Source organism: Sinohyriopsis cumingii, chromosome 5, assembly GCF_028554795.1.
Source record: "Sinohyriopsis cumingii isolate HCF-2022 chromosome 5, ASM2855479v2, whole genome shotgun sequence".
In the NCBI taxonomy this organism is placed as follows: domain Eukaryota; kingdom Metazoa; phylum Mollusca; class Bivalvia; order Unionida; family Unionidae; genus Sinohyriopsis; species Sinohyriopsis cumingii.
Genome location: NC_142965.1, coordinates 123,985,204 through 124,009,218, shown reverse-complemented (window position 1 = coordinate 124,009,218; position 24,015 = coordinate 123,985,204). Strand labels below are relative to the sequence as shown.

General features: G+C 33.8%; 1 long non-coding RNA gene across 2 annotated transcripts in view; it reads right to left on the bottom strand.

The window, feature by feature from the left end:
• Positions 1-7,115, bottom strand: part of LOC149800119 (uncharacterized) — a 67,228-nt gene extending 60,113 nt beyond the window's left edge. For both annotated transcript variants that reach the window (XR_016421326.1, XR_016421327.1), the window contains exon 1: positions 6,667-7,115. This is a non-coding gene — a long non-coding RNA (uncharacterized LOC149800119). The remainder of the gene's footprint in view (positions 1-6,666) is intronic.
• Between the last annotated feature and the right edge of the window lie 16,900 nt (positions 7,116-24,015).

Here is a 24,015-nt window from a genome sequence, read left to right as displayed (position 1 = left end):
GGCGCATGCTTCTTTTCGAGGTTAAAAGGAAATTATCTCATGAGAGAAAATTACTAGATCATTATTCCCGACGCTAATGAGGAAGTAATGTTTATTTTGTGTCAGTACTAAAGAGGCATGACGTAAAAATATAACACAGTTCTGTCTTTCTTTCTTAATGTGTTTTGTTACAACTCAATGGTCTTAAAGTAGGCAATACAAAAAAAAGCAAAACCGACAAGTTTTTAAAACACAGCAAATAACCAATTCTCTAAAATATAAAATGAAAATTTAAGATGAACTTACAATATTGTGAATTAAATTCAAACTAATCATAAATGTTCTATCAAACGTCCAAAAAATTGAGTTCCAAATGACTTCCAGGTCGTGATTATGATGATCTATCGATACACTTTAATGTGCTTACATGCCAACAGTCTTGATATATCACAACGACATTGCCAACAATGCCGTTGAATTAATTAACAATAATCCCAAGATACTATTTCGTCCTAACAGTCTTATGAGTACTTTGTAATTCCAAACAATAATTTAAATAGCGATTCCTCTCAAATTAAATCTAAAGACAACATTAAATGCTTCTGCAGACTGAACATAAAATCAGAAAAATAAAAAATAGGAATAGCAATAGTTTTTCACTTCTCATTTTATATACACCTCCACAACTCTATTACGACTTTATGCCGCAAATACCTCCCACTTGACGTATGTAGCAACACACTCACCACCTGACTTAATCATGCAATGTAAACGTCACCCCATACTTTACACATGTTCATTTTCTATAACTCAAACCCAAATAAACAACCTAGTTATAGGTCTTATGTAATATCTTGTTTATAAATGATCAGTACAATCTATAATCATGGACAAATGTTACACGCACTATATATATATATATAACAACTTTAAACAGGAGAACAATTATTAATCCTCTACCAATTTCTAGCCCATTTATTGCCATATCGATTTCATCAAGTCACTAACAAGAAGATAATACAGGTACATTTCACAATTGAGTGCCATGACTATATTTTATTTTAAAGTCACTAAAACAATAACCGTGTCTCAAAACTTAGAATTCCAAGATTGATTTAAAAACAGCAAATAAAGGTGCTATTGGTGCAAATGCATTAATTCTTTTAATGAGTGCAGTTCATAAAATGGTCGTCAGAGGTAGAAGCAGAACAATTTCAATAATGGCGTCGAAATGTTAAGTTTCATTACCTTGAAAAATGTTAAGTTCTGACGAGTTATGCCTTGAAATGCTATATTCGTATGAGTAATGGCCTTGAAATGCTATATTCTGATGAGTAATGGCCTTGAAATGCTATATTCTGATGAGTAATGGCCTTGAAATACTATATTCTGATGAGTAATGATCTTGAGAAATGTGATGTTCAAAAGGGGTATGACTTTGAAATGCTATGTGCTAATGAGTTATGTCCTTGAAATGATTTGTTCTAAACTGATTTGACCTTGGAATGCTCTGTGCCTTGAGATTATGTGTTTTAAAGAGGTATGGCCGGGAAACACCGAGTTCTAAAGAGGTATGGCCTACAAATGATGGTGTTTCAAAGAGGTATGGACTGGAAATGATGGTGTTTCAAAGAGGTATGGACTGGAAATGCTGTGTTCTAATGAGTTATGATCTTGAGAAATGTGATTTTCGAAAGTGGTATGACCTTTAATTATTATGTTCTAATGAGTTATGGATTGAACTGATATGTTCTAATGAGTTATGACCTAGAAATAAGTTATGCCTCGAAATGATGTCTTCTAAAGAGGTGTGGCCTGGAAATACTGTGCTATAAAGAAGTATGACCTAGAAATGCTGTGTTTTAAAGAGGTATACGATATTAAGCCATTCTTTAATACTTCTAAAAAGATATTTACATTAGAAGCAAATAGAAGTCATTTGTAAAGGAACGGGATTATTCGATACTTATTCCGCAATCATCGGACCTTCAAACGAACTGATGAATACATGAACGGAATGAACGGAATCGATGTTTGAAAGGAAGCCGACTATATATTGCTGAAAACGATGTTAACTTCTCTGCATTTTTAAGAAACTTTCATTTTAACAAGCCGGGTTATTATCTTAAGATATGTTTATGTGCGTTACATTACTTGGAATACTAACCGGAATGAATCAACACAAACGAAGAAGTACTTGTACGCAATTGTCTTATGTTGTAACGACGGACTGTCTTTAAGGCTCCAGTAACGTCGATCTGGATTTGTTTAAATTATTCCAAGACACAAATTAGAGCATGAATGGATTCATATTCATCAAAACTGACCATCATTTCACATCAAAATATTTTCCTAATGATAAAAACAAACCTGTTCAGCTAATGACCAGTAGTACTAAAGACACCATATTAACCGGCCAGGAAGTACCCTGTATATTCATTGTATGTGGCTTTGTATGTGTATGTGTGCATTCGCATTTGAAAAGAAAATAGTTTCAGTGTTAAACAATCGCATCGTCTTTTAATTAGTCTGTTTAAACATATTTTATTGGCGAACTAAAGAATCCGTTGGGAGTAGTTCACTAGCTCCACAACAAAGGTACAGCCTTCCCACTACAGAAAAGTAGATTGAACAATATGAGAGAGAAAGAAGGAAAAAGGGGAGTGAGGAATCATCCATTAAGACTGTTATTAGGAATTCGTTTTTAATTCAGAGTAAGATAGACATGATAATAACTATAAGAGTTTAGGTGCTCTCTCTCTCCTTCCCGCTTCTCTCTCTCTCTCTCTCTCTCTCTCTCTCTCTCTCTCTCTCTCTCTCTCTCTCTCTCTTTATATATTCATTCTTGAATGCAGATGACGTGCTTGTACAAGATTCATCCAAGATTATGTTTCCTCAGCACGGATAACTAGGATTTGCTTGAATATTACCCGATCAGGAGTAAGTTTTAATTTGAGAAACATTTAGAAGCAATGGACTGAAAATAAAATGTTTGAACAGAAATGCACATGGTCACATCATGGTAATAAATAAATGAATCTACAGTTAATGATTTCTTGCTCTTCCATCGTTTCTTTGTCCACAAAGCGCAAAGTTAACACTAAACTTTCAATGAAAATGAAGATGACATTCAGAATTTCATGCCTACATTTCTATAATTTATTTTACTTGTACGGCTGTGGGTTTGGTTGGTATATTATATTCTCGATTGAAGATCGCGTCCAACTGAATAGACTCAGACCCCAGAACAACCGGCTCATCATGCACCAGCAGATATGCGTCTATGTAATTTATGAGGAGTAATCAGTAGAACAAATAATATGAATCCTGTACCGGTTGATTATAGAATGGAAGACCAAGTTCTGTGGTGCTTGCAGTTGGACTCGACTTAGAAGCGAGTATAGACGGTAAATACATACATGTATGTGCAACTGGGATGAGAAGAAAATATTCCTCTATTTAACAGTGATATAATTTTAATATGTATACGTAACTGAGATGGGCACCTGTTATTTATCATGTAAGTACGAACACTGCTGACAAGCTCGAGTGTGTAAATTAGTTGGACCACAACTAAGAGGAATATTACAGAAACGTCTGTCAGGTGCAAGAACAAGAATTTGCCCAGAAAGGTTTCCTACAGAAATTGCAGGAGAAATTGAATTAAAATAAGTATCAAAGTTCAGTCACACATTCCTTCATATCATGTTTTCGTGAAAACAACTGATCATTGAATCTGATAGTAGAAATCGCGGTAGCCATGACGTATCTTATTTACTCAGTACACGACTTGACTCGAGAAATTTATAACTGAATTAGTATGCCTTCAAAAGAGGAGAGCATGAAACACCTGTTATTTCAGAGATATAGTATGAAATTCTATTAAACGGAACCTAAAACATTTTGAATGTATTAAAACATTCCTATCTTCAGTAATCTATGTTACCTATAAATTATATTTTTGATAATCGATATTGAATGACTCATCAGGTAAGTCAAGGAAATACAGTTATAGGTCATTAGGTTTAGTTTGCCTTTCACTACTGCTCAAAGCCACTACAGTGGAATATTTCTTCGTCCAACAAGATTCATTTTGCTGTTTGCTCGCAACCCCAAAATACAAGTTCAGTTGAATCACTTATCTGACCACAACCAGACTGTTGCTGAGACAATACCTCAACTTTCTATTTAATGATAGAAAATTGTATACAAAAATATCAATCTATTTAAAGTGAGATTATATTGAAATAAAAATAAACATAGAGGTGTACATTACACTAAATAAATATTAAAGATATAGTGCTTCTTTGAAAGGAAATTCAAAAGCGGGTTTAAATTAATAATTAGATTAATCGATAAATGATTTTAATCATGCCGATAATAAAATGTTATTTCCGAATTAGGATTCGATAAATATGACTTGAACAATGGTATAAAAATAAATTTGCCACAACTGCCCAATTATGTTTCGTATTATTGGTATGTTATTATATTTGATTATACACATATGCGCGAATATCGATTATTCCAAGATCTAATGTAACGCCAAGTTTATGGTAGATTTGAGTGTGAAAGTTTCTTCGATGCGATACATTTTAGAACTTTTAATGAAGCAGAAAATTAGTATTCATCTCACTGTTTTAACATCGGCGAATTCGCTGATGTTGAATATGTCTGTCTGCATTCATTATAAATACGCAAAGCAAATGTTCAGTCGATGTCTATATAATAGAAGTATATGATAGCAAGCCATACGTAACTTCATGTTAATCTAGACTGGCCGGCCGCCCTTGTCAGAAAGGAAACAAATTCATAAACTTTATAACTTTAAAAAATGTATAATCTCTTTTTTCCCCTGCTATCTTTACGAACTCATATCACGATTAGTTGGAGACGCTCCGACCTATAATCTATGCAGTGGGAATAGCCCACAACAGTTAAAAATTAGGTCTTTAAAATTCAAAAAAAATCTAATTAAACTAAAAAATAAATTAAATCCACAGTTTAATCTGCTGTACGAGACTCAGTGAAATGAGGGACTGGCTATTTGACATTTGAAAATTAAACTCCTGACTCAGACTGCATATGTTCCCTCTAACCTTTTACTTTTTTTTTTATTTTTGGATCTGTGACTGGAAATTATTAATTCTCTCATCACAACACTTGAATTAGTTAATATTTGTAGTGATTTAAACAATGACTTATATATGAATCACTTTAGATACAATGTATTGTGTTCATGTGGAAAAACAGATGATAAAAACTACTATACGGTTTTTATTTGTGAGCGTTGAATTGAACATCGTCAAAACTTGATTTACGGGTCAAATCCATTCTGTATTCCTATTTTTACCAGATTTCCCTTGTCTGCGTAACAAGAACGGTCTGATTATTTAAATTTACAAAATTTTGAAATATTTTAAAAATCTGTTAAAGAGACAAAATTATTTGAATACATGTTAGAACTGCTATGCATTAGTTTGTTTGAAGAATGCATTTGTTGAATGCATTTTAAGAACATTTTTTAAAGTCAGATTAGAGACCAAATTTATTTGAAAGCATTTTATGAGCATTTGTAATAATCTAGTAAGAGACAAAAAGAATCTGAAAGCGTTTTATGTTCATTTTAATAACCTCGTAAGAGACTAAATGGATTAGAAAGATTTTGCAGACTTCCATGTGTTAGCTTATTAAAGAGACAAAATGATTTTAATGCATTTTACCACGAATCTGTATTAGACTGTTAAAGGCACTATAGAATTTGAACGCATTTTAATAGTAATCTGTATTAGTAAGAGACAAAAGGACTTTAACGCATTTTAAGAATACAGTTGAATAGTCCGGACTTTAATGCATTTTAAGAACACAATTCAATAGTTCGGATTTTAATGCATTTTAAGAGCACATTTGAATAGTCCGGTACACATACAAAAAGATTTGAATGCATTTCTAGTCTGTTAAAGATATCAGTACGATTTTAATGTCTGTTAGGAGAACTATGTGTTAGTCTACTCATAGTACTGAGTGCATACAAATATATAGACAGACAGTGAGAGAGAGAGAGAGAGAGAGAGAGAGAGAGAGAGAGAGAGAGAATGACTTGGATTCTACAAGAGAATGCTTGATAATACTAGGCAGAATTAATATCTAGTACAAATAATACTATCATACAGGTCAGAGAATTTTTAATTCGTACTTTACTTACATTCGAATCACCTTATATATATGGTGTTATATATATGGTGTATGTACATACATACATACATACATACATACATACATACATACATACATACATACATACATACACACACACATTCATACATACATACATACATACATACATACATACATACATACATACATACATACATACATGCATGCATGCATGCATGCATACATGCATGCATACATACACAAGTCAACACATTCTAAGATTTACACATTTTAAAGAAATAGTTTTAGGTGATCAACAATAATTTTCTAAAGTTAAAATGTATTATTGTTTAAAAAATCTGCTGGTAGCAATGCTAGTTAAAACCGTAGGTATTTCGCTGGTCTTAATAAGATTTAAAATTGTTAACGAAATTGACGAACAAATAATGTTCAAAATACGAAATAATCAGGACGGTTATTTAGAAGCATCTAACAAGTTATATATCAATTCTAATCATCATGAAAACTCACCTGATTCGAGCGTAAATTTTGAATCCACAACTAAACAGACGCTCCCTTTTTACAGGTCAGATTTATAAATGACATCAATATAATCTGGATACAAGAATTCAAGCTGATAGTAATCCAACAGCTGTTTAGTTCATCTGTTACCGCATGTTTCTATCTTCTTTTTAAACAATTTGAAGAATAAATATAGGTCGAAAGCACGTATCTATCCAAGGCGATTGGTTATTCGGTTGGTTTTTACTGCATTTTCAACACATATCATACCGAGAAAATTAGACCTAAGTACCTTTCTAAAGGACACACTGAGGAAAACGAACCGTGCTGGCCTGGGTGGGTATTGAACCCTCGACTCTTGGATTACGAATCCGACGTTCTGACTACTGTGCTACTGTAATAGTCTTTATCCGGGAAGAAAATAAGTTCCAGGTTGAAAAGAAAGAAAAGAGACTGGGCAGAAGACCAATCACAACTGTATGTTTATACAACTTTATTCGCATATATATCATCAATACATTTCATCTCCCCTGGTGCGAGAGGTATAAGAGAAACATATCTCACAGTGCGAACAGTATGAGAGCTCAAACTTGATGATGCCTTTTTGATCCTCACTTCTTTCTCTCTCGCAGCGAGGCTCGCGCAACCTTCGCGTGCATAGATTTTAAAGTGACATAGTGTCAAAAACACAAACGCGCTAGTTTCCAAGATAGATTCTCTTGGCGTCTTGAGGAAATCTTTTCATTATTTTGGCAAAATATTTCATAATAGCGATGCAGCTGTAGCCGACAGTTGTATTAAAAGAGTTCAAGAAAATTCTCAGAGCTTCTGACACTTTCATTTCCAGATAATAAACAGTATGTGAAATGAGAACCATGCAATAAAAAACCCTCCTACCAGTAACTGTTTTTGTTTCGCTGCTGGAATTGAAAGCGAGGAGCAATTATTAGCAATTTTCACGAAGGAAAAATATTTTTGATTGTTACTGAAATTTTCTCATCCTAACTTAGTTGTCCAACATTAGGTTTACAGAACTTTGCTTCTCAAATTGATACAATTTATTGGGGTTTACCTAAATAGAAAATAAATATCCGATTTACCGCGGAACTTTTCAGATATCAAGTTCTTATAAAAAGAAAGATGTTTATATTCGTTGGTTCAAAAAAAATTCACTAAAAAGTAACGACCGTAATAAATTGTGATTGACGGAAATCTCAATAATTGATATCTTCACTGATATTATGCGCACGTCAAAAAACATAAAAGGAAAAGGAAACGATCAATCATCTAATAATTGATTATATTAAAATGAAAACAGTTGCCTAATTCATCAAGTTGAACTGCTGCATTTTAGGTATGTTTTTTCAAACCATCGCATTTGAGGTATACATTTTTTTTCGTGCGGCGCATGTGTAATGCGTCGAAATAATTTCATATTCGTACATTTGCTCATACTTCAAAAGTACAGATGATAACGTCCCTTGTTCTGGTGTGATTTGGTTTGGTTTGGTGCTTTACGGCACAGCAACACAAGTAGGTTATTTAGTGCCAATGCAATTGGAGTAACGTACCTTGCCCAAGAACACACCACGGTAGATGATCCAGGCTGGTCTGATCGTAGGATTCGAACCCGGCTGCTCTGCCCTTGTTCTGAAGTTGGCATCATATTCTGAATTTCCGCTTTTGTCTCGCCTGCGAAGCAAATGCAAAACATGTTTATCGCTTCTTCAGACGAGGTTGTCGTTCTTTATGCTTAGGCGCCAACGTTACGTTTTTCTAAGGGCTGCATTTAGTTCTTTTCCCTAACTCTATTGCATATAATCACGAAACTTGCTTGGTGTGCTCACAACATGGGTAATGCTCGTCACAGACAAAAGGACATCATAATGACCATCAACAGCTGGGTGTGTTCATCACATGGGGAAATGCTCGTCACATACAAAAGGACATTACGATCATCATCAACAGCTGGGTGTGTTCATCACATGGGGTAACGCTCGTCACAGACAAAGGGACATCACAATGACCACCAACAATTGAATGTGTTCGTCACATGGGGTAATATGCGTCACAGACAAAAGGACATTACGATCGTCATCAACGGGTGGGTGTTTTCATCAGATGGTGTAATGCTCGTCACAGACAAAATGACAATCGACAGCTGGGTGCGTTCATAACATGGGGTAACGCTTGTCACAGACAAAATGATAATCAACAGCTGGGTGTGTTCATCACATGCTTGTCACAGACAAAAGGACATCAGAATGGCCCTCAACAACAGGATGTATTCATCACATGGGGTAATACTCATCACAGAAAAAGGACATCACGATGACCATCAACACCTACGTATTTTGAGAAAGTCGTATCCATAGCGGTCATTTTATATTATACCTTACTGTCGATTCTTTTCAATCATTTTTAACTCATTGCTACAGCGTGAGTTTCATGAACGTCCGACACAATATCTGCACTTTATTTTATTTTATTTTTTTGTTGGATGGTGAGATCATTGAAAGTTTAATGTTTCTTTTCCATGCTTTATTTGTTGAAGTAATATTGTTTTTTTATAAAGCTATAAAGTGCCTGTAAAACGTGTCATTAATTTGCAAGTTGTCAATATTCAGTTTGTGACCTTTAAGGACCAAAATATATTAATATATTATTTACTAACTGGAGTCAGATTTCGGTTGCTGCTCGTTATAAGATATTACTTCTTTCGGTAAGAATACTGATAGCAGTAAGGGAAGGAGTATGTATGTATGTATGTATGTACGTACGTACGTATGTATGTATGTATGTATGTATGTATGTATGTATGTATGTATGTATGTATGTATGTATGTATGTATGTATGTATGTATGTATGTATGTATGCATGTATATACATAGAAACTAAATATTTAATAAAAACAAGCTAGAATGGCCAACAGACGAATGTCAAAATCAGGCATAGGAATACAGCAAAAATATCAGGACTAAAGTCAGACTTGTTTCAATGTATTTTCTTTGCTACCGATAAACAGATTTGTATCGATATCAGTACATTAAGTGTGTGTTTTGCATTTTGTAATTAAAAAGTATAATTTAAATTTTTTCTATCAATTATCAAATGACTTTAAAGATAAACTTCCATTCAAGCACTGATCGAACATAGCCATCATTCTCTAGTTTACCGCAGGGGAGAGCACTCTCATGTTTTGGTACTTCATAGGCCCTCTAGAGGTCAAAATTTACCACCCATACTAACACAAGAAACAATGGGCAGACACCCTAAGCAAATACCAAAACAAATTTGTGCCCGTTCAAAACATGCCAAGTAAAATTCACCCACCCATCTACCAAACACACACACACACACACACACACACACACACACACCAGATAATAATAAAATAATTTTCATCGCAAATACACCAGTATGAATTTAATTTGTATGTGACAAGGAAAGTGTATGATAGCTTCAGTGCACATGATTTGGCTACCAACTTTTTTTCTCTTGTTTTATGACTATGATTCTGTAACAAATATCGAATTTACAAGGCTCATCCCTAACCCTACCCTGCAAATACCAGGGTTGTGTTCAAGCCCCCTAAATAAGCACGAACTGTTTCAACACCTGGAAAAAAGAAACAAATATTTAATGAATATTTTGACCATCAAAAGTACAGCATGGGCCAATGTGATTCCAACTTAACGTAGCACCTCAAACCCGATTCACGTGGGGAGAGGTAGGGGAGGGGAAGGGGGTATCAATGGATTGCTAGACTAATCTTCTGTCTTGCATGGCGTTGCTTACGAGCGTAGTTGATGTCACGTGGACAGTTAACAGGTCAATAGTACACATACGGAGGGTACTATTTTTGTGAGATATAACCACGAGTGAATGTTGCTAGATGGTGTGATGGTACTAAGAGAGTTCTATCATAATGTTCTATTTGCTGAAACTGTTAACTAAATTTATTGTAGACTTAAGCCATTTACAGAATCTAGGAAGTTAGGTGTGGGTAACTTGCAATGAAATCTTATGACAAATCAAACTTTATTTACATAAAAAGTTCGGAGACAAGTCTAAATGCAGATACAAGTCTAAAATGCAGAGAAAAGTCTAAATGCAGAGACAAATCTAAAGGCAGAAAGATACCAAATTTTCTTCATTATATCTGTTAGATAAACTAGGTTTTGTCATTTATATAAGGAAGAAATGTTATTGCTATTTACTTTTTTCTCCCTTCTGCAAATAAATTAGAAAAGCAGAGCAGAGTATAGAATAGTTTTATGACGATTAATCAAATTATTCGAACATATTTCGGTCATATGACCCAGCGTTCAATTCTAATTTTCAACAAAGTAATTATATATAAAAAATGATCTTAGTTTTCCTTTTTCAAACTATTTGACATCGAAAAGAAAAAAATGGTCAATAAAATAGCCTTCATTTAGGTACATAGTAAAACGACTTGTAGGTCCAGGAGGCCATGTGTTTCTTTTCAATAGCCTTCATTTAGGTACCTAGTTAAAACGATTTGTAGGTCCAGGAGGCCATGTGCTACTTTTCAATAGCCTTCATTTAGGTACCTAGTTAAAACGACTTGTAGGTCCAGTAGGCCATGTGTTTCTTTTCAATAGCCTTCATTTAGGTACCTAGTTAAAACGACTTGTAGGTCCAGTAGGGAATGTGTTACTTTTCAATAGCCTTCATTTAGGTACATAGTAAAACGACTTGTAGGTCCAGTAGGCCATGCGTTACTTTTCAATAGCCTTCATTTAGGTACCTAGTTAAAACGACTTGTAGGTCCAGTAGGGAATGTGTTACTTTTCAATAGCCTTCATTTAGGTACATAGTAAAACGACTTGTAGGTCCAGTAGGCCATGTGTTACTTTTCAATAGCCTTCATTTAGGTACATAGTAAAACAACTTGTAGGTCCAGTAGGCCATGTGCTACTTTTCAATAGCCTTCGTTTAGGTACCTAGTTAAAACGACTTGTAGGTCCAGTAGGGAATGTGCTACTTTTCAATAGCCTTCATTTAGATACCTAGTTAAAACGACTTGTAGGTCCAGTAGGGAATGTGTTACTTTTCAATAGCCTTCAAGTAGGTACCTAGTTAAAACGACTTGTCGGTCCAGTAGGTCATGTGCTACTTTTCATTCATGATTTGTAATGTAGTTTAATGTATTATTGGCATAGGGTTCTGTAAGATAAGTTTGGTTACTACATGGCAGACGACAAAAAGCACCAATGGGTAATCAGCCTTCAGCGATAAAAGCTGCTTACTAGGTATGCGAAAATGATATTCACCATGAAATACCTTGATATATAGAAAATATATCCAACCGAATAAAGTCAATGGTTGATCGTTTCTAATGAAACACTGATCGATCTTTAAATATCAGTCAATTCCCAACACCAATAACGAGATAAAAAAAAAATGATAACTAAAATGCGCAATGGAAAACTGGTAGTGTTTCTTGTTAGCTTTGTTTTTTCTAACCAAATAACAGACCATTTATGGAGTATAAGGTTTATTTAGATCTGAATAAAATAATCATTATATTTGGACATCTGAATAAAATAATCATTATATTTGGACATCAGAGATACAGTTTGCATTTTAATTTCCACTGAATGGCATTAGAAGCCGCCTACTTTTGCGTTTCTTTCCAGGATGGGCCTGCAGCGAATGAAATCCACTCATAGAAGATCGTGTTGTTTGATTGATTACGTACTAAATCACGTCTTGTTTTACGTGAGACATTGATGTAGGAAATTAGTATATATGTCAGTCAAACCTGCAGCAATGAATGCGTACAGGTGTTATTGTAACCTTTGTACGATGACCCATTAATCAAAGGTTTAGACTGATTCTCAGTGCAGTCATTACATATTCATTTGCAATTCCCTTTACCTCGGAATCTACATTTTCTTCATTATATTCCGCTTCAGTTTAAAGAGGTGGTGTAGAGTTGAACAGGTTTGTATTTTTTAAATTTAAGTTAATTCCACAATATAGAATCTGGTGTTTAAAAGCACCCAAATCAACCAATATGTCCTTTCTTAGGAATTGTAGGTGTTATTGGTTATGATCATTTTCATGCTGATATTGAGTAGGATATAAATTCTCACTGACTACGATTTGCCACAGACCTTAGAGTGTGCACTACTCTTTTGGATATTGGTGCAGCTTTAAGTAACAGAAAGAAGCGAAACCAGCAAGATCAATACAAATCAGGAATGAATTATTTCCCTAGAATAAAAAATGAAAAGTCAATTTGTAAATTAAATCTTTAATCCAAATGTGTATCACAAGTCCAAAAGTACTGAATGAATTCCAATAATTTTGAGTGTGCCGACGTACCAAGCGTTGTGAATGTGCTGGTGTACCAGTAGTCTTGGTACGTTAGAATGTCTTTGAATGAATTCACAATAATCCCAAAGCAGTGCTTTATGTCGAATAAGTCTACGAGCACGTTGTAGTTCCAATGAATAATTTAAATAAATAATTCCTCTAAAATTAAAGCTCATGAAATAGGAATGAAGACTATGTATACCTAAGCTGTAATAGAATCCAGGTCTTGAACTCAATTTTTGTAAACATACCCCAAAATATGACACATATCAGGTAGGCCAAATCTCTACTCTCAATCACGGGCGCAAGTCAAGCATACAATATACTTTAAATAAGCATAACAACATTATTTGGAAAACGCCTTGATAGCTCATTACAAAACAGAGGCTGTTCATTTTTTTAATGTTCACGCCATCTCAAGTTTAGTGTATAAGTTTGATAACTTGGGCGTGAATGAAAATTCTTATTATGTAATCATACGCAAGATTATGAAACATTCAACGAATATTGTTGAACTAAAAATCGCATTATTGTTGTTCTTCTTTTTCTTCTTCTTCTTCTTGAAATTTCTCCCTTTCATTTTAATTTTGAAAAAGAAAACGTACGCACAGGTTAAAGTACATTCACTTGTAACTTGAAATTTGATCATCTTTCTTATTCTTGCTCACTATACGTATTATGTACACATTGAGTATATAGACAAATAGACTTTTGCTTTGGTGCCCATTCAAGGAAATCCAGGGTTCATTTGAAATTTTTGGAAACTACCACCACCAACAAACAAAAAAACACTTTACCTGATCCGGCCCTCTCAGTGATCGTCGAAATTAAAGGAATCATGAAAAAATAACAGAATGACAGTTAATAACAGACAGCGTAAACTAACAGCCATTTTGTAAAAATATATATTACGTGAAACACACGGTCTAGCAACCATCGTTTAGAAAAACGTAAAAAGATGTCAGATCTACGGACCTGGATACTGCTTTTTATACTTTCGTGTAAATTTATCAATTTTTTTTCCAATTCATATTTTTGGGAAAGTCAACAACGGTATTAATCATGATTTATCTATCCCAAGGTGTACTGAATGGCTTCTTGAGGGTGACAGAACTATATTTATTCAAGGTCTTATTTTCAGTTTGCTAATGTTGTCTACTCTACTCACATTTTAAGTACGCCTTCAGTATCCAGGTCACTACGGCTTTTAATACGTTTCTTGTTGTCGGTTATCGGTTGCAGTTGATTAGAACTTCACTCGGCCATTTCCCTTAGATCGTTAATTTACCTCGGAAGTAGTTATAGGGATACACATCAATTTGATGTGCTGCGTAATTCGCCTATGGCGGAGTAAACCATATATGCTGCTATATCAAAACCTGAGAATATTCACATTGTGACTTGGTCTCCTTCCGCCGCTATATGCTGCTATATTTTTCCATGTGAACGAATGTAGTTCTGAACAATGTTCTCAACGCGAAGAACTACATCCGATATTCTTTTCCACTTGACGGAAAAGACTGACGATGTTCCAATTGTCGCTGGAATATATCAAACTTATTTGGTTTTTGACAACTTGTCATTATTTTTTGGCCAGCTTACGGCACGTATTGACCTAATAGTCATTTTGTTTTAAATTTCCTTTTGTATAAGTGCCGCGAGATGATCTAAGAGATGGGAATAAACTTAGACCTTCGAAGAAATTACTTTCGCCTTGCACAGCGCTTGCCTTCCTCTTACAGTTACCTCAAGGTAGATTCTATCTCTGAACCACGGAAGTCGAGACAAAGCATGTTCTTCTTTGTAATCCACATAAAACTATCTTTTACGCCTCTGATTCCTACTAAATCGTTGTTCATTTTCTTCCTGTCCTTGTGGTACTCGTTCAGCTATGTCACGGTTGAAAACTAATATGTACCTAAGGTTAAATATTTCAAGAACACACCACCTGAGTTAGAAACAAATCTCAGTAAACCTGGTAGTTGCAATCATAAGAAATTAGTGTCAACCCTCTAGGAAAATTCTCTCAGGTTTAGAAGTACGGTAGAAATATGTCTTCGTTAATTCCTATATAATTAATTCTCTTTACATGTGATAACCCTTCCTCGTATTGCAACAGGAGCACGTGAATTTTGGATTTTGATTGACTTTGGATAATACTACACCTCACATTATTCTTACCTGAACTAGTTCTTTTTTCTTGTTGTTCTTGATAATTAAAAAAAAGGCTTTGATGTTTTGTGTACTGTCTTCACCCACACCTGCTCAATGTGTCAGCTGTTACCCTGGAGGGTTGCTTCGTAAACCTTCAATCAGATAATAATAATAACCTAACACAGATGAAGTCGTAATTATATGCAAGAACCAACAAAATAAACACTGAATAAAACGGTATATCATGTTTATCACCTTTCAGGAAAGAGTACATTTTCTCCCAGGAAAAACATTCCCTATTATTGAATTGAAAGTTCCGTCACTACAGTCCACGTAATCAGTTCGTTATATTTAATTATGTGAGGAGAGTCGTGCATTTAAAATGCTTGCCGCCCACACCATTGCAAAAGAGCAAACAAACAACGCTATCAAATTCAACACAAAAAACTGTTTTGTGTTAGTAATAGTAGTAGTAGTAGTAGTAGTAGTAGTAGAGGTAGTAGTAGTAATATTAATAGTGTTCCGTATGGATGCATGCTGTTTGTTTTGATAGATAGAATATCAGGTTGAATATAAACTGTTACATACAGGTATGAGTGAAAAATAAGATACGATAATTCTACTCACATTCAACAATCAACAACACACAAAGATACGTATTTACAGCATTATGTGAATTTCTTAAACTTTGACTAAATGTTTGGTGTGGTAGCAAATGTGAATTAGTCATAAAACGAATTGTGCACACCCAAATGTAAAAAAAAAAAATAAAAAATATTTTCTTAGCTTAGAAGGGATTTATTATAGAAAGCCATTGACTGAAAACTTACTGGCGCAACCTGAAGTACAATAGCTATTGTAATACAATGACCTCACTCTTGGATCCTGAACTACCATAGCCAGAATAATCGTGGAATAAACAACAGTTTCTTGGAGAAAGCAACACAACCTTAAGAACACTAAACCTGAGAATGCTAATACAGTCCTGTAGTTACGCTAACTAAATAATTTATCAAGATATATCATGTTCCGTGCAATAAAGAGGAAAAATAAGATGATGATGATGATGATGAAGATGATGATGATGATGATAATGATGGTGGTGGTGGTGGTGGTGGTAGTGGTGATGGTGGTGATGATGATGACGATGATGGCTAAAAAGATTATAATAATTTTAAGGATGATGATGATAAATTAAAAGAAAGAAGAAAGAGCGTTTCTACAACGAAATAAATGAATTAATAGAAAATTATGTCCGTCTTTGAAAAATAAACGAAAAAAAGAAAGAATAAACTTATTTCGCGAACAATGGATTTACTAAAATATAATAGATGAAGATGCATTTGATGATCCGAGAGATTCGTTGTTTAAATTGATTACATATAATTTAATTTATGAAATGCACGGAAAGCTTAATTTTAATACCATTAATGATCTGCTCTGCAGTAAATAATACTTATCATTTTGATAACTTTGGACAGATCTATTTAATAATCACACCATGGTGTCTTCTTCTCAGCCCGAAACTGTGTGCTTAACATTATATGTGTTTGACAAAACTGCGGTCTCGTTTAACTAATTATTAGGTATAACCGGCATCAAAGAAAATAACGTTATCAGCTTTATGTCACAAACAACAGTTTCAATTAGAAATCCGGAATGCTGCGCGGTGTGCTGTCTTTTTGTATATACAATAAAAGAAAACAGCAAACCAGACTGTTCGAGCGAGCTCTTCAAGCTGTGAGAATGTCTTTTGATGACGGAAATGAAGAGCAAGTGTTCGTCATTTACAGCACAGCTTTCTACTGATATTAGCCAAATAAAGCATGCACGATAAAATATTAAGATCTACTATATTAGATTTACGTAAAAGTGTCTCAGTTCTCGGTACAGATGTCATAAATTTAAGTTACCGGATAAAGTGTATAATTTTGCCTCATTCTTTTTTTTTTTTCCAAAGTTAACAGATTTTAGAATCATAAATCTTCCAGAAAACGGAACACTATTTTTTCTAGCAACATAAACTATGTAATATATGTGTAGCGTGAAGAATATGGAAGTTCAAAATACTCATATAAAGCAGGTTTATTAGTTAAAATGTACGTAAATAATTGCAACATTATGCTTTGTTATTGTTGGTGCAATAATATTGCAAGTTACAATGTGATCACTGAAGCGAAAGCTTGGATAACTGATAATGTTCAATACCTTCATAAATTAATACAAATCAGGGGTTACTTTCAACAGATTTGTAAAGTTTTCATGCTTGTGGCCAATAAATACCAACCTAACGAACAAGGCTTAGTGTGATGATTATTAGCGTCTTGTTACGAATCTAAAACTTAATTAACAATTTAATTATCAAATTCATTTTTAAAAAAGTTGTGAGATGAGTTTAAAGTAATATTATGTGAATCCAAAACAACCCTGATAAAGTTGTATGAAAGTCCAAAATAACGAAAACGTCTGTATAAATTTTAAAACTGGAAACGTACTGGTCCGCTAAGAACCCTGACGTTGTAAAGATTGCGTCACCTAGAACTCCTTAGAATACTTAACAACAGCTCCAGAATAATATTGTAATCCAAATAATGAGCACTTTCTACTCTCATTAAACAGTCATAACAAATGTTTTTCTCTCGAGAAAGAAAAATAAACAACATCTTAAGCACAACATAAAACAGGACTGCACACTTCTTCAAACAGGAACACAAGATATGAGGATGACTCCAAAATAGGAATGAATATGATTGCTCAATTCTTTCCTTATATATACCTTCTACAGCGACTATATTTGACAAAATACCCCACGTGACGGATTTTAATTACTCATTTTGCCACGAAATTGCCTATTCATGTGACCTAGCCCAATCAATGAGAAGTTACTGAATTTTTCTAGAACAGTTCAAATACCATCAGCCAGTGAGAGAAAAAAATCCAAAAGCACCATGAAGTCTTGTTATTAAGATTATTATTAGTAACTGTCAACAAGCACATCAGCATCTATTTATAGATCCTTTGTAATTTTACGCTCTTAACAGACTCGGATCACGTAGAAAAAATCTAACTATAAATATTCTGTACAATTAACAACCATTAACAAAATTTACAAAATTAAATAAAATCATATACCAGGAGTTACAAAAAAATATAGATATGCTTGACAGTATCAAAGTCTTTTCTGGGGAAATAGATTGTGATTTCCAATACAGCCATTTGATGAAAACCCTTTTTGAAAATCCAGTAATCACTGATACAGAAATCAGGAAACATTTAAAGTTGAAAATCTGATTGGAGGGAACTTTTCCAGTAACTTAAAACAAAAAATGCTTTCTTGAGAAGAGATTACATATATGTACAAGCCCTTCGTTAAAACGTGTATATACAATTCAAACAAGTAAAGGCAGATAAACTAGGGATGTCATTGCAGTGAACACATGGACTGTTACTTGTCATCAGATAGCATTGTACAGGAAATTGAATCGTGTTAATTGATATTTGCAATATTTAATTTCATTATATTTTTATATCGAAAATAAGTTTGTCAGCTTTGTTCTGTCCCAAGAAGAGACATCTCAAGATTATAAACGTAAAATCCTCATTGAGTTGATGTAAGTAAGAAACATTAATGTATGCATGTTATTTTATATTTAAATATGTGTTCGTATTCGACGATTTTTAATAATGATTGAAATTCATGTAAAGGTCATACATTATCTTAGGAATAAACTTGAACTAGTAGTGGTGCAGGGTACACCAGAAAGGCCCCCGCTATCTATAATTCCAGCTATAGAGTCTTTAACAAAATTGTTGGAAAACCTACTTTTTGGAGAAGAGAGGTATTCAGGGGCCGTAATGTTTGTACATAATTATTTTGGATGCTGGAAATACAGCTCGCTCGATCACAAAGGAGCATAGTAACTTTGGCTGAAATGCAGTATTGTTCGGAATAGTTACGCCGCAGAAAGCAAAGACGCAGGAAAGCAATCAGGGGCCATAAGTCTTTCAGATGACAGAGTTAAATGCTTAGAATTATCTACATTCGATGACTTGTTCAGGATAAACCTGCGTAGACAACGGAGATGTTCTGCTTGAGGATCATTGTAATGTTTGTCACTAAGATCATTCTCATTAATGTTACTACCAATTGTTTGATTATGCTTCATATAAAATGCTGTTATAGCAAGCACATGCCTCATTATCTATCATTAGGGTCTACTTTCGAGGTTTTTATGTCTGACTAAAATACCTTTTAGCTGAGTTGTATTTAAACAAATTCACTGGCCGTTGCCACTAAATGCCAGCGACCGTTTCTCCGGTGCGTACACAAAATCCATATTGATGTACACTGCATAAAACTCTTTATGCAAAAAGGTATGGAATTTTGTAAATTTTAAGTTATTCTTCCACAAGCTCATTGCTAAAAGATACTTCACTGAAGGAAATAGGACAGCATCACAATCAAAACTTTATAGTAATTTCCTAACAAACAGAGTATCATCCACCACCCACCAGTACAAAGGTGTGTATTACCAATAACCCTTAATGGGAACGTCCACTAGATAATATAGCCTATGGATTTGCTATTGATGTTGGTGGTTGGGGGGATAAGGGTTAACATCCGTTATTGTCATGACCCTAATTATCACGGGTATACTATATTTTCGACTGGATTTTCATTTAGTGTATTAGATCTTGATACCAGTCAGCCATATTTAATTTCCCATTCAAGTATCATAGAGGACGATAGAGTCCACCAACGTTAATCCTATGGACGATAGAGTCCACCAACGTTAATCCTATGGACGGCTTAATAAATTTTAACATAACATTGTCGTACAGGGCCCTAATGACCGACAACCTGAGAGTGGATGTCTCCTGTTTAGACAAAATTGTCCCATGTGAGGATATAGCATTCCCATTAACTACTAATAAAATCAAATGCATTTCCAAACTGCTCTTTCTAGAATTGTTAGGAGATAGTAATCTTTGTTATATAATCACTGTACTTAGAGTGGGGAACGTGCCAATCAGAGGTAATACGGGAAGATATGAAAGTATTCGCTACGAGGAAAGATTGTGTCAGATTTGTAACGTTAACATCGAAAATGAATTTCATTTTATTACTACTTGTCGGCTATATGGAGAAATAAGAATAAAATAATTATCCACCTTTGTAGATAAAAACTTTAGACAAATTTAGGTCCTTTATACAAAATGATAATAGTACAATTCTAATTTATCAATGTTTACTATAAAAGCCTTAAATATTAGATAAACCGTTTTATCATCTACCCCATGCTCTATAAGGCTCTAGATCATTTGTTTGTCTGATTACTATGCTTGTATATCACCCATTTCGAAAAATGCAATAATGATCACTTTCATGTATGTTTCATTTATATGACTTCCAATTAATACGATCTGTGTGTGTGTATATATATATATATATATATATATATATATATATATATATATATATATATATATATATATATATATATATATATATATATATATATATATATATATATATATATAGATATATATAGATATATATAGATATATATATATATATATATATATATATATATATATATATATATATATATATATATATATATATATATATATATATATATATATCTGTGTCTGTGTGTGTGTAGCTCATTTTCTTGAACGTTGTTTGTTGCATGCATGATCATGCTATCTGATGCGTGCATTGACCTTTGTTCTTATATTGATACCCTTAAAAAGAACATTGTTGCTATAAAAGCCAAATTTTCTTGCTAAACTTGCAAGACTAACTAGTAGTTGAGTTTATGTACTGTGCTGCCGCAGCAGGTGAGACAAAACATACTTCAGAATGTCTTTTTCGTTTATTATAGGCTTTGAATCTGTATCCACTTATGAGCCTAGAAGAGGAGAAAAATCTTTAATTAGAGTAATAATCGTTTCAGACACTATTTGACTTGCGTCCATTTTTGTAGCTTTTCTGACGTACCAGTTTTATTACAGTTTATGCAATATTTTAATGAACAGATAATTGAGATTCATATTCTAGGCATCATGTGACGTGAGACATAAAACACTCAAAAGAGTTCCCGTAAAACAGCAGTATTGTGTTCGTGCTTTTGAGATATGTCTGAGCGACCAATTACCTTTCTCTGGATTACCTGTTAGTTTTATTTAGAAAATAAAACAAGCCAGTAACGGCAGATAACAACATTATTATTCTCTGTGATATTGCAAACCCAGACTCCTCTCTGCAATATCAAACTGTAAGTGGCACTACTGTCTGATGTATTACTAAAATGGGAGGGGGTGGGGGTCGGTTTTCTATACAGCTGTAATTTATAGCAAGCCTCCCGCGTTGATGATTAGGAGCGAAAGAAAACATCGAGGCAAGCGAAATTTGGAAACCCACAATTACAGGAAATCGAAAACTAAGCTAGAGCTCCTATGCTTTCTAATGTTTAGATATGAACAACGCGTGGTTTAATGAATTTTTAAAGATTAATTTCCGTTTATATTAGGCTTTCATGAAAATACGATCTGTTGGACAAATTAAGAAATGGGTACAGAATGCCAAATAATATGTTCGGTAACTTTGAGAAATCAGGGCTATTAAAGATTAATTTTGTCTGATGATAACCATCGGCCGCCAAATTGTTACATGGTAATTTTACAGTATTACTTCTACCGCGCCTGTCATGGCGTTGTTATTGGGATTTGTTAAGGAGGGGACCAGATAAAAGATATTTATTGCAGAATTTGTAGACACGCGCAGACGGGAACACCCTGTCTGCATACGACATGCAAGTTTGTACTGAATGTTTGATCAGACCTTGTTTTCGAAAACTTCGCGCCATAAATATTTTGCCTAAATAGTGTGTAGAAAGTTTGCAAAACATACATACATACATGCATACATACATACATACATACATACATACATACATACATACATACATACATACATACATACATACATACATACATACATACATACATACATACATACATACATACATACAAAGTCAGGTACTGCTCTTCTTTTCAAGTTATTTTTTAACACGAACAAATATTTCTTTTGCGCCACACCAATAGGAACAAACTAAGCATTGTGCAACTTCTGTATTCTTCCTTATTGGGAAAAAAAATCGACAGTGCCTAATCTCCTCCAAGATAGTTATTCTATTGGCTCTCTAATTTATTGACATCAATGATATTTTTATTCATTTAGTATATGAATATAACATTCTAGCACTTTATGTGCTTCATCAAAACTAGAAATGAATACAATATTGGCGTCATTTAACGTCATATTTTAAAAAGACTGGATGAATGAAGATGTGCAAAACTTCACAATTAAGTCTTAAGTTCGTGTAAATTATAGGTTTACTGAAGAAAAAAACTGAACCACGTCTTTGTCACGTTGATATCTTCATAACCTGTCATTTGCAATTATTTTTCGTGCTGGTAAACAAGTACATTTTACAGCTCTGGAAAATTTTCTTTCGGTTTTATTGATATGATAGATTATTATTATTATTATTATTATTATTATTATTATTAGTTTGAACCGCAAAATAAGCAAATGATTAGGATAATTACTCCTTGGGATGTTATAAAATTGTTAGTGTATAATTTGGGGAGTATACGGTAATTATTAACGGTGACAATTTCTTATTCGTATTTTGCTCGTTAGCTTTACCTAACCAAAAAAAAGGGGAAAAAACACGACCTGATATTGAAAAGAACGATGTTTGTTGATTTAGCTATAGCGTCCAATCCCCAAACCATGCAGACATTTCTGCTGATAATGGTTTTCTTCGGTTATCTTTACGTGAGTACCGTTTCTAGTATCGTAAGTACGATACTATAATGTGTTCACATACACAGTAACCTAATTTATCGAGGAAATCTAAGTAACCAGAAATAGATCCTGTTCATGTGAGATTTTGTATGGTGGCAGATGGGGGGTGTGGTGTCATATCGATTAGATTAAACAATCTATGATCGGACTTTAAAGACATCTGGAGTTGACGAATCATGCTCATGTAGACAATATATCACGGATCCGGACCATTGTGAAATTTACTACAAAATGGAACGATCTTTATTTTTGGCGTGTGCCAATCGAAATAAATAAACGAGTGAAATACATTGAGTCATTATAAATCCAGATTTGTCGGTGTTTATCTAATCTAGTACAACCATTACGATCGAGCTATCTGAGATATTACTTCCAAACCACTATAGCACACTAAAATCACACTTATTAAATCACTACCCCACAGATACTTCATTGTGTGACCGTCCTGTAGAGAATCGAGGACAAGAAAAATCTAAATTAACAAATTACTAGACCATTCCGGTTTGTGGTATTTTGAGAAACATCTAAAACTACTAGACCAATCAGACTCGAAGCGATGCTGAGAATAGTTTAAAAATTTACCAGACCGTTTGGTATAAATGTATAATTAACGCTGAAATTGCAACTATAATTTAATTTTATTAGCACAGCAAAAACCAAACACGTTACTCACAATGTATCTGTGTCAACATCACTTCAGTAATCAAACTAATAGATACTATAAAATCGTACTACCACGAAAATATGGAGTTGATAAAGTATTTATTTTGTGATACTGAAAAGCATGCAAGCAAAATGTAGAAACAAAATATAAAGTACCAACGTTGTACAGATTGTTCAGTTACGAAGCTGCTTGATTCAGGAAGATATAATGTGAATTTTGTCAGCTTGTTGAAACAAAAGACATCTGCAATTTGTAACTTATTGTATTATCCATACGATGCACCAATAGAGAGCAAATATCGCGTCCCTTAGA